Below are 16,726 nucleotides of genomic sequence, written 5' to 3'. Positions count from 1 at the left end.
CTGGCCAGGACTATAAGTATTGAGAATGGACATCACTGTTTCATTCCTGATCCGAGAGGAAAAGATTTTAGCCCTTCGCCATTGAGTATGATGCCAGCTGTGGGATTATCATATATGGCCTTTACTATATTGAAGTATATCCTTTAATTAAAAGTGGAACTACTATGTGATCCAGTGGTCCTACCTCTGGGTATTTATCCAAAGGAATTAGAATCAGGATCTCAAAGTGGACCTGCACTCTCATGTTCACTGCAGCATTATTCACAACAACCAAGAGGTAGAAGCAATCCAAATGCCCGTCTATAGGTGAAATAGCTGAAGAAAATGTGGTGTGTGTATTATATACATATCTATCTCTATATATATACATATCTATATATATACGTATATACATATGCATATATGTACATGTATATATACGTATATATGTATATATACATATATGTACGTGTATATATACATATACGTGTATATATGTATATATACATATATGTATGTGTGTATGTACGTGTACATATATGTATATATATAAAGGAATATTATTCAGCCTTAGGAAAGAAGGAAATCCTGCCGTTTACAGTGACACAGATGTCCCAGGAGAACATTATGCTAAGTGAAATAAGCCAGACACAGACAAATACCGTATAATCTCATGTACGTGTGGAAATATAAAATGGTCAAACTCATAGAAACAAAGACTAGAATGGTGGTTGTCAGGGGTTAGAAGGAAAGGAAATGGGGAGGTAATGGTCAAAAAGTACAAAGTTTCAGTTATGCAAAATAAATAACTTCTGGAGATCTATTATACAGCATAGTGCCTATAGCTAACAATACTATATTGTTTATTTGTTAACAGGGTAGATCTTATGTGTGTTCTTACCACACACACAAAATAAAAATAATGAAGGAGGGGTACTTTGAGAAGCGATGAATATGTTTATGGCCTTTGGGTGGTGATGATTTCATAAGTGTATACTTATCTGGAAATTCATTAAGTTTTATATATTAAATGTACAGCATTTTACATGTGAATCATACCTCAATAAAGTGTCTTAATTTTAAAAAAAAATAAAAAATAAATCAATTAATTTTAAAAAAGATAACAGTGAAAAGGAATGGCTCGTGAGACAGAAGAAAAGCCAGATGAATGTGGTGTCAAAGAAGCCAAGAGTGGAGAGTGCGTTCATTAGGAAAGAGTGACCAATTATATTGAATTATACTGAGAAACTGATTAACATACAGGCTCTGTTTGATTGAATGGAATTCATTGTTGAATTTAATGAGACCATTTTAGTGGGTAATGGTGCAAAAACCTGAAAGAAGTGAATCAAAAAGCGAACACAAGGTGGGAAAGTATAAACAACAAATAGGGACAATCCTTTCATTATGTGGAAGGGAGAAAGGAAATTGGGTGGTAGTTTTAAGAGGGTAAGAAGAATTGTTCTGTTTTCTTTTGAATACAGAATATATTAAAACATACTTCTGCTTTATAACAAAATGTTTGGAGAAAAAAATGAGTAAATGCATGAAGGCTGAAAGTGGAGGGGCAAGAAGGGTTTTTCTTTCATTTTGTCAGAAGGGAAATAATTGGGTGTAAATACACATAGGTTTAGGAATTCAATGATGGAAAGATGATGGATTTTTTAGTTGAAGGCTTCTATTTTCTCATTAAAGTATAGAATTCTCATCGTTGTGGGGGCATAAATATTAAGGTGGAAAGAAAGAAGATATGAAATGGTCATCGTAGGGAATGAGGATGCAAATTTTTTGAGGAAATGAAGCAAAGGCGTTAGAAAGGGCTCCTTTGAGATGTATGAACATAGATTTACAGTGATTAGACCTATCGAGCTTTGTTCTTTTCTCAAGCAAAGTTCAATACTACAGGTATAAAACAGAGTATGGGAGCAGAAGGACTATTAGATTTAGCCATGGCTTAGATTTTCCCATAAGAGTCGTGTAAAAGAAAAGGGAGCCTTTTATCCTTCTTAGATGCCACAGCCTCTTAATCTAGAACACCAAAGAAATTTCTGTCGCCCATGGTGCAAAGAAGCCATAAGATGGGAAAGCTGAATGTGCGGTCACTTATCATGATTCTACTCTGACAAAACTGTCTTTTCCCAAGTAAAAATCTCTAGAAGTTCATTGAGTGGTTATCAAAATCTTGGAACATTTGGGTAAAGCAAACGGACTGCCAAGCTTTGGTAAGTCTTCTGTCAGATGAATTATTTAGGTCAATAAAATATTTAAGGGAGTCACAAATTGCAAAGTTACAGAAATGAAATATATTTTCCAGCCCTGAGTTAAAGAGGCAATTGTGGTCATACTCAAATTCTCAACTTTTTAAAATTCTGCTGACCCATTTTAACAATGTATTACAGAATAGAAATGTCCTTTAGACAATCACTGACATTTGATGAAGATGGAAATTTCTCTTAGGAAGATCATTATTTGCAAATTATCAAAAAGAAAACACTGAATTTCTTGGTTAAAGATGTTGCTTGGTGAAATGTCTTTTTTACAATGTGCCTATGGAAAGGTTCAATAGTGTACATGATTTGCCTGTTGTGATATGAATTGGAAAAGTATAATTTTTTTATGACACTTGTATCTATTGTATGCTGGTATACCATTCTTTTCTATATAATTCCCCGAAAGAAACCCATATGACATAAACACTTAAGATCTTTATCCTTGGAAAGAAGGAGGCATGTGTAAGCTGCTGGGGACCTGGTGTTTCTTGCAGTTCTGGGAAGTTGGGAAGGAGGAAATAAAGGTAGAAGGAGTTACCAGATCCAGCTGTTCCTAGAAGTACCTTCCCAACCCACTCCACCTGGCTCCATCCAGACCACTGAATCTGCCATGACTCATTACTGCCCTCTGTACTGGTAAAAACACACTCAACTGTATTGTTCTATAACAGTGCAAATTTAAACCAATATGGCAAAAAAACCTTTCATCGCCATTTAGCATATATGAAATGTGGCTCATAGGAGAGAGACTTATTTTTTCTTAAAATTCCTGTGTCTCTACATACGAATAAGTGTTGGTCCCTTCACAACACTTGTTTTGCAAGTAAGATATTCTAACAATGATCTCAATGTTATTTTGATGAGTTTATCAGGTTTTAGAGATGGTTTATCAGGCATCTTTGACTATCAGTCTCGTTGCTAGACACACTTAACTATTTCAAATCTTGTGTAGACCAGGAAGGATGGGCAGGTAGATCAACCACTAGACGAGTTGTGGACAGACTTGAGGCCACAGCTCCCACTGGGTCTACCCCTAGAATTTGCTTTGAGAATAAGTGAGCTATTTAAATTTCTGGGCCTCTAAGATTTTCTGTCTAGAAAGCAATGCGTTACTTTGGGGCCAAGATTCCTTCACAAGTTATAGAAGGAAGAAATGAAGAAGTTTCTGAAAGTCATCAAACTGTACACATCAGGCACAGTAATTCGTCAGCATCTCAAAATCTCTGAAAAAGATTTGTCCCAAGTTCCCCATTAAAATAACAAGTTTTCTTGCATATTGGTAAAAATAAGGTAGATCTATATCCCCTGTAACAGGAAGAACTTTGAGCTATATTGTTAAAATGAAAAAAGCAAACTAGCAAATAGTATGCATGGTAAAATAGATCATTTTAAAAGAGAAATGGGGGGCGCCTGGGTGGCACAGCGGTTAAGCGTCTGCCTTCGGCTCAGGGTGTGATCCCGGCGTTGTGGGATCGAGCCCCACATCAGGCTCCTCCGCTGGGAGCCTGCTTCTTCCTCTCCCACTCCTCCTGCTTGTGTTCCCCCTCTCACTGGCTGTCTCTCTCTCTGTCAAATAAACAAATAAAATCTTAAAATAAAATAAAATAAAATAAAATAAAATAAAATAGAAATGGACACTAAAAACAATTATGCAAAGTGATCTTCTTCAGGGAAGGGGCAGTGACTATCTTAGCCAGCTACATGTATACTGGGTCTTTCATAAACATTTGTAGAATAAATGCAATGTTAGGTTAGAGCTATAACCAAACTAGTATGAGGACACAGAAGCAGAAGGGTCCAGTTATCTCTGCTTGGGACATCCTACTGTTCATTCATATCCTTTATTATATCCTTTATAATAAACCAGTAAACATGTTTCCCTAGTTCTGTGAGCCATTTTAGCAAATTATTGAACCCAAGGAGGGGTGTGGGAGCCTCAATTTATAGCTGGCCTATCAGAAGTACAGATGATGACCTGGGACTTGTGAATGGTATATGAAGTGGGATCATTCTTGTAGGACTGAACCCTTACCCTGTGGGATCTGAGGTGTCAGAACTTAATTGAATTATAGGATGCTCAGAAGATGTTGCACAGGATTGCTTGATGTGTGGAACCGAATTAAAGCTTTAAGCTATTTCTTTAACACACTAGGAGCTGCTGAAGAGAGTAGCAGCTAAAGAGAATCATTTCACACACCACAGGAGTAACCCCTTCACTTCATTTCTAAATGAAGTATAAACTCCAACTCGGCATTCGAGGCTCCCATATATCTTCCTTAGTGTGGTCCCAGTATTGTTTTCCCATACCCTCTCTTCCAGTCAAATGCAGCTACTCTCCATGCATTTGCCTAGGATTTGGCCCTCTGTGCCTTTATTTACTCTAATCCCTCCACATAAAAAGACCAGTATCTCAACTCCACGTAGCCAAGTGCTATGTATCTTTCAAGGCTTAATTCAACCGATTTCATTTCAGAATCTCCAACCAAAATATAATCTATCCCCCTCTAAAATTGTACGTAATTGTATTACTCTCTTAGCCTTTTAATTTTATTCTTTGCATTTTATGTATAAGCATGTTCCACCTTCCTTCCAGGACTCTAATTAAGCCTTCTGAATATATCCTGCACCTAATAGAGGTCAATAAATATTTGTTGAATAAATAATAACTGCAGTTGTAACAGAAAGGTAAAATAGGAAACTTCTTCCCTCTGTTTCAGCTGAGCAGTCTAGGCTAGTGTTTCTCGAAAGTTACTGTAAATGTAAATCACCTGGGGACCAGATCAGAATGCAGATTCTGATTCAGTGGGCCCGAGATGGGATTTGAGATTCAGCATTCCTACAAGCCACACGTGAGGATGCTATTGGTACCTGCACCACCCTTGGCACATCAGTCTATTGACTAGGTGCCAACGATTCCCACATTCCAATGTGGGACCCAAAAGCAGAGAAGGTTGCTTAACACTAGTTAAGTTACATGGAGCAAAAAATGCCCCTCTGGGGTGCAAGAAAGGTTAGAGTGGTCACGAGTGGGATTTGGAGGACATACTTACACAGTCACCTCAAAGTGTGATACGAAATGCTAACTTCTGAGTTCTGTTGGCCTTAAAGTTAAGCCAGTGATAAAACCTTCACTTGAAAGGTGATGGTGTTAAGCAGGTCCTCCAAGAAACAGATGTCAAGATGAAATTGATTAGCCACATAAAGATTTATTAGGAGCAACATTTGTTAGGGAAAATAAAGAGGGAAACAGGAGAAGCTAGGAGAGCTGTCAGATGGAGATGCAGAACTGACCCTTGACCATGGGTGACGGAGACAGAAAAGGAAGTTTGGGAGGAAGTGTCTTAGACAGCAGTGTAGTTCTGAGAACTCGGGAGAGACTTTGGAGAGTCCTTATGTCAAAGTCACCTGTCAGAAGAGTCCTGTCACCCAGCAAGCAGGTCTGCCTTTGCATCTCTGCCCTGCCCTGTGATTGGCTGGCATAGCCAACAGGAAGGATGGCCTCAGCAGAAATGCAGTAATGAATTTCAGAGCACAGCAGCTGGGGCTATAGGTCACCTATGTCCCTCACAGTCAGAGACCCGGGAGGTGAATTCTTGTAACTTCTAGAGTAGTTATGCAGATTTTTAATTTACTTACTTGTTTTAGCAATGAGAACTTGAACTGAGAAAACAGCATTCTGAGAATGAACCATGGCTCATCCGGTCATTTTCAGAAGGTGTTACTGAACTACTGCTGGACGATGTATTTATAAAGCTGCATGTGACTGCTTCTCTTCATCAGAATTGAAAAAGTTCTATTAATATGGGCATACATTCAACAGCAGCAAGGGGCAGTCCCACTGAGTCTAGAATATATCTAAATTATATCAGGTATAATCTGAATAGGGATGTCCAAGGACTCTCAGATCATGCTGAGTCAGGTCATTGCAGCAACCTCTGTAGCATTTGATAATTATTTACTGATTTGAACAATATCTCAACATAAAAACTCATTTAGAAACAAAAGATGTTCTCATTAAACTGTTTATTTTGAGAGAGCATCATTAATATCCAGCTTGGCAAAGGTTATGACCCATGCCTTTTATTAGTTGTTAATCATCAGATTACACCTTCACATGAAGGCAAAAAACAATTCGAGAAAACTGATGCAGGGGCGCCTGGGTGGCACAGCGGTTAAGCGTCTGCCTTTGGCTCAGGGCGTGATCCCGGCGTTATGGGATCGAGCCCCACATCAGGCTCCTCCTCTATGAGCCTGCTTCTTCCTCTCCCACTCCCCCTGCTTGTGTTCCCTCTCTCGCTGGCTGTCTCTGTCTCTGTCAAATAAATAAATAGTTAAAAAAAAAAAAAAAGAAAAGAAAACTGATGCAAAGCAAACACAACTAGTATAACCATTTAGCCATATCTATGTGAACGGATATAAAACTAAAAGGCTCTAGGGAAAGTGAAAAATTAATTCATTTTATCCGTGCAATAAGAAATAAATAATTGAAACACATTTCACTGACTCAACTGTTTGTTTGGAAACTGCCTTTGATTGTATTGTCAAAACAGCCAAGATTGACATCTTTTTTAAAGACATTTTACTCACAATTTTTAGCATCCTGTAAACATAGCTTTGGGGATGAGTAATAGCAGCATGAGTATAAGCTGGAGTACAACTGGCAACCAAGAATGGCTGCCACGTAAGAACAGAATCCTAGGGAGCCCAGGGTCACACGGCATGAATGAGCAGAGGGGGAAAGGAACCGGGACACTTTAATCGCAGGAGCTAGGGGGTTCTTCCAAGATCATTTCATCTTTCTCAGAGTGGAAGACATTGTCAGATACTTATTCTCTAAGCAAAGAAAATATTTTCCTATGTTTCTCATAGAATAGTTGGAAATTTAAAAGCCGTTTTCATTGAGGTCTCCAAAGAAGTAATGTCAAAATCTGTATTCATAAAAATCTGTGATGATATTATAGGTAAATATGCCCCCATTATATGTTTCTTTTTCATTCAAACTCAATTAGCTAACATATAGTACATCATTAGTTTCTGATGTAGCGTTCAATGATTCATCAGTTGCCTATAACACCCAGGGCTCATCGCATCACATTACATCTTATATATACTTCCGTTTGCAGTATATTTATTTTTTACATGTTATATATTATTTAAATATCTATCCCCAATAGCCTTCCTTTTTTAAAAGATTTATTCATTTATTTTAGAGAGAGAGAGAACAGGGGGGAAGGACAGAGGGAAATGGAGGGAGAGAGTCTCAAGCAGACTCCCCAGTGAGCATGGAGCCTGCCTTAGGCTCGAAGCTACAACCCTGAGATCATGACCCGAGCTTAAGTCAAGAGGACGCTTAACTTTCTGAGCCACACAGGCACCCCTTCCCAATAGACTTCTAAATATACTGAAGGAATTCAGCACCTCTTTTCCACTTTACATCACTAGCAACTAGCAGTGTTCTTGGTAATTAAGAGAAAGGATTTTTCTGGGTTCAAATCTTGGCTTCAACACTAAATGTGTTTCCTTGAGCAAGTTTGTAAACCTCTTCAAGACACAGTTTAAAAGAGGGATTATAACACTCTCTCACTGTGTTGGTGTGAACATAAATGGAATAATGTATGTAAAGATTTAGATAGTACCAAATACAGCTATTATAAAATGCTGATAGTTTATCATTATAATTTTTTTAATTACAGGAGGCACTCTACAAATATTTTTTGAATGAATGTTTTATGACCCTATCAGCCCAGTAATAGTCCCTCATTTTAAAGATTATAGAGGTTTACAATAAGCATAAATGACGTTAAATTCTTGAATCCATGTTATCATACGCTACCATCCCTCAATCATTTGTTCAGGTAACATCCTAAACTGTACAGCCTCAGGGAAAGGCTTTCGGGGATCTCAGGTCCTGCCAGTGAGGCAAGCAAATCACAGCCAAGGCCTCAAAGGGTGGCAATTCGGGCGGAAGAAATTTAAAGACATAGCAATAGCAACCCTCCTCCTTCCCCAGTTTCTAAGAGAGAGGCTCTACATCCAAATTCCTATCTCAAAGGTACAGTAAGTTTGCATCCAATACACACCAATATTGATTTCAAATTTCTGATAAGCGAAGAAAGAAACATCGATGTATAATAAGCAAGGCTTGCCAATGATGAGAGCACTAAAAATTAAGGAATAATCTCAACAGGAAAATGCTAGTAGAAGAAACCAAGGCAAATGGAACATCTTAAGTGCTTTGCATCAAAAACACAATAAAATTATGCCTCCTGAAAAGCCTATCCACTGAAAAGCTTAAAATAAATAAAGGTTTCAGAAAGGGGACAAGTTACAAATATTCAAACATCGATAGCTTCTCTACATACCAGCAATATCCAGAAAAAATACTGAAGAGACTAGAAAAGATACTGGAAAAAATTCCCCATTTAAAGGAGCAATAAAACTATAAAGTCTATAGAAATAGACATATCAATAGAGGAACTACATTTAAAACCTACAAAGATTTATACAGAGATAGAAAATCGACCTCAAATAAATGTAAAAATACAGAATGGTAGAGATGAGAGGATTAACCATTATAAATATATCAACTCTTCCCAAATTAATCCATAAATTTAAAGCAGCTCCAATATAAATTGCAATGGATTATTTAGAACCTATAAAAAGATTCTAAAATTCATCTGGAAGAAGCAATGGGAAACATAGTCAAGAAAAAAATGGTATTGAGGCTGTACAAGGACAGAACTAGAGAGAGATTTTACCTGAGAGTTAAGGTAAGAATTGCTGGACAGACACATCACGGGAGGGCCTTTAGGGGGAAAAGGAAATTCTACGTGCTGGAGGGACAAGTGCACATTCTACACAGAAATACAGAGGCGGGATCCAACCAGTCGCACAAAGCAAGAGTTCAGAGTGAGTCAGACGTCAGAAGAGACCCACTGAGAAGGACTATGGGAGGCTTCTGGGGCAAGCCCTATTGGCCTTCGTGGAAGCTGTGTGATTCTTGGGCATTTGGGGATGACTGTTAGAGCTGACAGAACTGAGGCTAAGCAGGCACCAGCAGCATTCTCACAGCCCTGTACAGAGGCTCCCAATTCTGAGTACCTACCAGTCTACCCACCAGTATGCACTAGGCCCCCACCCACATGTGCCAGTTACATCACACACTCTCCGTCATGGAGGGCCAGAACCAGCCTGGTGCTTCCCAGAGCGGGTGCACCTGCCTAAGTCCTAGGCAGCTTAGCCCCACGATGGCAGCTTCCAGGCTGAAAGCCTCTCCACAAGGAGCCACCAAAAGCTGTGTCACCCACCATCTCTATAGACTACCAGTATCTAGACGGAAAAAGGGAGGCTGTAACTCCTACCTTCAGATTTTTTTCAAATATTTCAATATTTGGAAGTGCACAGAAGAAACTTCTTGATGACTGGCCAGATATTGTGTTAGGAGCATGAACTTGACCCAGAGGGTATGGGTTTGAGTTCCAACTCTACAAATTTCTAAACATGGATGGTGACAATTTGTCTAAGCCCATCTTGGGCAAACTGGGGTTAATATCTTGCAAGAATGCTATAAGGATCATAACCAAACATAAAAAGCATTTGGAAGCATGCTTATTATATAAAGTTCTGTAAAAGCGTTTTCTTATTTTAAATAGGGCACTTAGTACTGGGTAGACAGAGCTTCTAGTCCCTTCATCATAAGCCTTTTTGACAACAGTTCTTTTTCTACAGAAATGGCAGCATCCTAACTGACAAATGATGAATGACAAATCATTTTTTCAAAACAGTATCTAAGGAAATCTTCCAGAATGGCCTACAAGGCCCCAAGAGAAGGCCCATCTAGCATGTGTTCTGGTCCTGCAATCCTGAACTGGTTCTATTTTCAGTGAGCTGATTCCCTTTAGCTAGCGCAAAATTATCACTTGACATTTGCAGGTGATACATATCCTCAGAGAAAGAATTTTAACCAATGTCAGACTTCTCCTGTACACCAGCAAAGGAAACACATGTGAGCCCCGGGCTGTTTGTGTCTGGGCCAAAGCCCTTCCCAGTAATACAGGTCAGAACTCTGTTGTGCTCCATGCTCTCTCTCCTGCGTTCCATTCAGGACTGAAGCACTGCATTTAGGAGTCCTACTGCCTGTGATAGCCCCACTCCCACAGGATCAGAAAGGATGTGGGAAAGGCAGACATTTTAAAGAGGCATAGGAGAAGGGTGGAGTGATGCTTCTGAGAATGTTCAAGGGCATGGAGGTGCGGTATATAGTGCAACCATACCGCCAAGTCCAGAACCAGCTTTCTGGAACTTCCATGATGTTTCTCTCCCTAGCTATGTCCCAAAGCCAGGTGGGGTCAATCTTGAATTGTCTCTTTTTTACTGGTATGAAATTAGTTCCTTCTTCTCTTCCCCCAGCACTGAAGAATGACAAGTTAATTACTCATGAAGAAAGCAACCATACCGCCAAGTCCAGAACCAGCTTTCTGGAACTTCCATGATGTTTCTCTCCCTAGCTATGTCCCAAAGCCAGGGGGGGGGTCAATCTTGAATTGTCTCTTTTTTACTGGTATGAAATTAGTTCCTTCTTCTCTTCCCCCAGCACTGAAGAATGACAAGTTAATTACTCATGAAGAAAGCAGAAAATGTATAAATCCTCATTTTTTAATTTGCAGTATGAGTGCTCAGTTATTTCCACTCTCTATATGCTTAGAAATTAAAAAATAAAAGAGAGGGGCACCTGGGTGGCTCAGACGATTAAGCCTCTGACTCTTGGTTTTGGCTCAGGTCGTGATTTCATGGGTCCCGGAATCAAGCCCTGTGTTGGGCTCCACACTCAGCATGGAGTCTGCTTGAGGGTTCTCTCTCTCCCTCTCCCTCTCCCTCTCCCTCTCCCTCTGCTCCTCTCTCCATTCGTGCGCACACTCTTTCTCTCTAAACTAAATAAATCTTAAAAAAAAAAGAGTAAAAGAGAAACTGAGGAAATTTATTCACTCTCAAGCCATGATCCTAACACTTCTGTCAAATTTAACTGTAACAGAATATTTTGGAGGAAGGAAGTAGCATGCACTGGTATGAGCCAAAGTCCAGGAGTGATTAAGCCTCTTTGTAGCTGAGCTCTGACTTAACGACAATATCAGCAACACCACAAAACAACAATTGGATTTTGTGAGAAAAAACTAGAATTCCAATGAATCAGCACAACACCCTACCCATTTAAAAGCATTTCTTGTTTGGAACCACATCCACAGTCACATTTTGGCCAGTGCCATCGAAGAATGTTATGCTCCCTCCACAGTCAGGACCACATGTCCCACTTTTTCTCTGCCCAACTTTTCCAAAGAGTGGAAGACTGACTTCCCTCAAACTGAACAGGTAAGGAAAGGGGTGGGCCTAGATTCTAAGAATTAGGGGTGGGAGAGTAGAGGGTTTTAGTGTTGAATAAAGAAAAGAAAAAAGGAGCTTACATTTGCTTCTACAGTGATGCCTGCCGTGTGTGTGTGTGTGTGTGTGTGTGTGTGTGCGTGTGTGTGTGTATGAAGGACAATTCAGTAGAAGCCAATTTTAAGGTCATTTTAAAATCAAGAGATGTAATATTCTGGATCCCAAGCTACATAGGTTTCATCTTTATACATTTTATTAGTGTCTTTAGAACAATAGATGTATTCTTAAATAGTGGATGCAATTTTAAGTCAACGAAATTACATTCTTTCCATTTCGCCTATGTTTTGACTCATTTTGTGATAAATACCATTGGAAATTATCTCTAAGCTCACTCTCTCTCAATATCCAAGTTCCAGAATTGATTATAGTCAGAGATTATTTGATAATTTCCCCAGTCGGGGGAGTCCCTGGTACAGATGAAGGATTTGGGCCCTTAAGAAAATGAGCTTGAAGGATATGAAACAGAAAGTTCTTTTTAATTCAGCTTCTTAGGTGCTGGCACTAACCTATAATAATACTCCCTTGTGCCTAGACAGGGCTCTGCCTAAAGCAACTGCTCTGTAGGCGTCTCTCAGGGGTAGGTGAAGTAGTCGGGCACACGAAACTCACTTGCGGTGTTAACCGTCATCAAACGAATTTAAGTCTGTGGCCTGCACTGCTGTCAGCTTGAGGGAATCTTTGACAATCTGTATACACTAGTTAGCATATGCTTATTACAGAGAAATATGGAAACAAAAATTATCACAAATATTATAATAAGGATAGAACAAAGGGGATAAGAATGACGTGGAAAACTCATGGTTGCGTATTCCAACTTAATACAGAAGATAACGATCTCATAAACAGAGCTTTGCAAAAATGCAAAGGAGTTTGATAAGATAACGAGCTCCCTGACACCACGAGTGCTCAAGTACAGACTAGAAATCCATCTGTCAGATCTGATGAACTAGAGGATTTCCATGGGCTCTCTAAACTGTAAGATTCTTTGATTCTGTTAAAAAAATATGATTTCTTCCTCTTTCCCCAAAGCTTAGCACATGCTAAGACAACTGATCCACCTCCAGAAGTTAGAATTAACATTTAGCACAGAGACAACCAGACTTGAAACCTGTTCTACTGTCTGGAGCAGAATTTATAAAAATAGTGCTTGAAATGGGAGCGATAAGAAAAATATATCAGAGGAGGTGAATGACACTTGTCTGAATCAGGTAAGTTCAATTTACGTTGCTAGGAGAAAAGGAAATAATGCTTTCAGCAACTGACAAGCACTGAGAGAGAAAATTAGAGCTCCTATGGTACATGTGAAGTCAATGGTAAGGTTTCAAATCTACAACAAAGAAGACAATTTCCATGGCAGCATACTGCTGCATTTAAACAGATTTATGATTCCTTTCTGCACCTTTTTAACCTCGCTTTCTCTCCTTTGAACTCTCATTTTAGGGAGGTTGCAAAACAAACACAACAGCTGCGAAGAGATTTACGTTCTTTCGATGGAGGCCTAGCAAACCCATCTCATCTCCAGGCCCTTTGATTAACATTTTGAGTGGCCTAGCAACCTTGATTTTATCATTTTCCTAATAAATTTTTGGTTATGCTACGTGGCCCTTGAGGAGATAAGAAGCGCCATTTCTGAGACTCTTAGACATGAATCTCTTAAAAAATGGGTGTTTTTTTTTTTTTTTTTGATGTTCCATTCTTCCTCCACACAGATCTCTTAAAACAAATCATCTTATTTGAACAAGCAGCATACGAAGGTTCCTTTTTCTCCACATCTTCACCAACACTTACTTCTTTTCTGATTCCAGCCATTATGACAAGTGTAAGGTGACATCCCACTCTGGTTGCGATTTGCATTTGCCTGATGATTAATGATGGTGAGCATGTATCTTTTAACAATCTGTATGTCTTTTATGGAAAAATGTTTATTCAGGTCCTCTGCCCATTTTTTAAATTTGATTATTTGTTCTTTCTGATGCTGAGTTATGTAAGTTCTTCATATATTTTGGATATTAACTCCTTATCAGGTTATTATTTGCAAATATTTTCTCCCATTCAGTAGGTGGCCTTTTTGTTTTGTTAATGGTTCCTTTGCTGTGCAAAAACTTTTTGTTTGGGATGCAAAAACAAAAACAAAAGAGAGAGAGAGCACTAACTACTCTCCAGAGCTCTCCAACAATAGTTTCATATTTCTTTTTAAGCATTTTTAATTATGCAGACAGAAAAGTGCACTGCACAAAATATGGAATTGACAAGTTACCATAGCATGAATACCCATGTATCCCTCACATGGGTCAGTAATAGAATATTGCCAGCACTCTTGAAACTCTTGTGCCTCGTTTAAATTACCAGCTCAAAGGTAATTAGCATCCAGACTTCTGTGTTAATCACTTCCTTTTCTTTTTAGTGTTACTACATGAGCTGTTAATCCTAAATCCTATAATTTAGATTACTTTTTGAACTCCTGTAAATGAAATCAAACAGTCATGTATTCTTTTGAGATTGGCATTTTTTTCCTCTCAAAGCTATGTTTATGAAATTCATCCTACTTGTTTGGATAGTTGCTTTTCATTCATTTTCATTACCATAGAACAAGTTTTCTTAACCTTGGCAGGACTGACATCTTGGGCCAGATGTTTCTTTGTTATGAGGGACTATTCTGTGCATTGTGGGACATTTAGCAGCATCCCTAGCCTCTATTCACTGAATACCAATGGCATTCTCCCCAACACTTGGTTGTGACAACCAAAAATATCTCTGGACGTTGCTAAATGTCCTCTGGGGGTCCAAACTACACCCTGTTGAGAACCATTGCTATACAGTGTTTCACTGTATGACTATACCATAATTTATCCATTCTACTGTTGGTGAGCATTGGGCTGTTTCCAGTTTAAAGTTATTATAAATGGTACTGTTCCAAATATTCTTATTCATGTCTATGACTTTAAATGTACTTAGTCATATCTAACAGCAGAATTATGAGATCATAGGGTATAAGTCTTTTAACTTTGATAGACTAGGCCTAATTTCATGTATTACATTTTTAGTTCTCCATTTTCCATTTGGTCCCTTTCCTAATATTATCTGTTACTTTGTTAATAGTCTCCAGTTCTCAGTCTTGCCTTTTATTTTCTTGAACATAAAAACACATCTAAATCTATGTCTAATAACTCCAACATCTAAAATTATAATGAGTATGTTTTACTTTGCTGATTTGTTTTCACCTATTGGTTCATATTGTCTTGTTTCCTCATGTGCCTGGTTATTTTTTACTGTGTGCTAAACATTGCATTTTTAAAAGATGTAGAAATAATTTGAGGCCAAGGATGGTATATCTTCTTTTAGAGAATACTTTTGTTTTTGTTAGGCATCTGGGCGCTGGCAGTCCAGAATCTTCTTAATACAAATTCAGTGACTGTGATAATCGAAAGCATAGATATAGTTCCGTGGAAGTGTGTCCTGAGCCAAATTCTGAGGGATCCCAACCTAAGGCTGAGGACCTAAATGGGGGTCCCTCCTTATAAAACATGAAACTCCAGTTTTTGTATCCCTAGTTTTGGGAGCCTGGAAAAAGTGCAGTTAAACTTCACCTCGGGCTGATTCTTCTGAAATTAGCAAATGTACCATGAGAAAATGGCCCCAAATTTTGGGCACATTTCTGCGGATTTTTGTCTCCCTTGGGATCTTAGCCCTGTAAATCTCTACTACCTGGTTAGTTCTCGAATATCTTTAAACAAATTTTCCCGGATTTTCTATTTGTGCTTATAGGGAGAATTAATCCAAATTACTAATCCACCAAAAATAGTAGCAGAAATCTCCGTAACTGACATCCAAATGTCTACTTATAATAACAATTTAGGCAAACTGAACTGTTTAGATTTCTAAGAAATAAATCAATTTTTAATAAATTTATCTATAAAAGAATATACCTCCCACACATCAAAATTACCCCTAAATAATCATGTCCTTCTATTATTCAAAAGTACCACTATTTTTAGATCCAAAATAAAGCATCATCTTTTCTTAATTCTTGCAAATGTGATATTGAAACCCAAAGACCTGATTTTAAGTAACAAAAAAAGAGTGATCAAATGGTAATAGCATCTCATGTTTATGAGGGGAGAGGATTTCTTCCAAAAGAGAAGATAATGGGTTCCTTATTATACGACCTGAATGTGCTGCATATGGTTATGAGTACTACCTTATTAAATATACATTATATATATTTGAAGTAGATGTTTTTAAAAATTTTAGAGAGAGAGCATGTGAGTGGGGGAAGAGGGAGGAGAAGAAGAGGGAGAGGGAGGAGAGAAGCTGACTCCCCGCTGAGCAGGAAGCTGGAGGCGGGGTTCTATCTCATGACCCTGAGATCATGACCTGAGCTAGATGCTGAACTGACTGAGCCATCCAGGTGCCCCTGAAGTAGGCAAATATTACCACTCTTTTACTAACAAGAAAACTAAAGTTCAGGGAAGTCAAATAGTACCCAAGGTCACATGCCTAAAAGATAACAATGGCAGCAGAGAGGACAGGTTCAGACTCAGGACCCCTCAAGGTAGAAAATTAGGTGGAAAACAATCTAGACCTGAGACTGGGAATCTATAAAGCCAGAAATCAATAGTTAAAGTGAAATACTTAATTAAAGAAAAAGGGAAAATGGGTATGCCTCCATCCACATCCATTACTTCTGGGTTAGAAAGATGATTCATGAACCCTTAAAATGTGATGGCAAAGGGATCTCTGAGAGATGGAAAGCTCATTCATTCTGCCACATATGAGGAGCTTAGATCCATCTGGCTAAATGGAATAGGATAATGGAATACACAGAGTACATGAACAAAGAAAAAAAGGTGATGAGGGGGAAAAATTACAAGGCTAATTTAGGTAATGATTTCTTATTTAGCAACTTGACTTGTAATTATTGCTATTAAATTTAATAAGATACTCTGAAAACAATAAAGCAGAAATATTTGTGCCAGTTACAGAACTGCTGTTTTAAGATTAAGTCTTACTGAAGAAACAATTCGCAAATAAGAATATACATT

General features: G+C 38.4%; 1 protein-coding gene across 1 annotated transcript in view; it reads right to left on the bottom strand.

Annotated features, from left to right (window-relative positions):
- The window catches only part of UNC13C (unc-13 homolog C), a 631,335-nt gene that overhangs the window by 468,341 nt on the left and 146,268 nt on the right, over positions 1–16,726 (bottom strand). The gene's annotated exons all lie outside the window — the stretch shown is intronic.

The sequence above is a fragment of the Ursus americanus genome, chromosome 36 (genome assembly GCF_024610735.1).
Source record: "Ursus americanus isolate L20-20 chromosome 36, mUrsAme1.1.p, whole genome shotgun sequence".
Lineage (NCBI taxonomy): Eukaryota > Metazoa > Chordata > Mammalia > Carnivora > Ursidae > Ursus > Ursus americanus.
The sequence above is the reverse complement of the archived record's forward strand: the minus strand, read 5'-3'. Positions and strand labels throughout refer to the sequence as shown.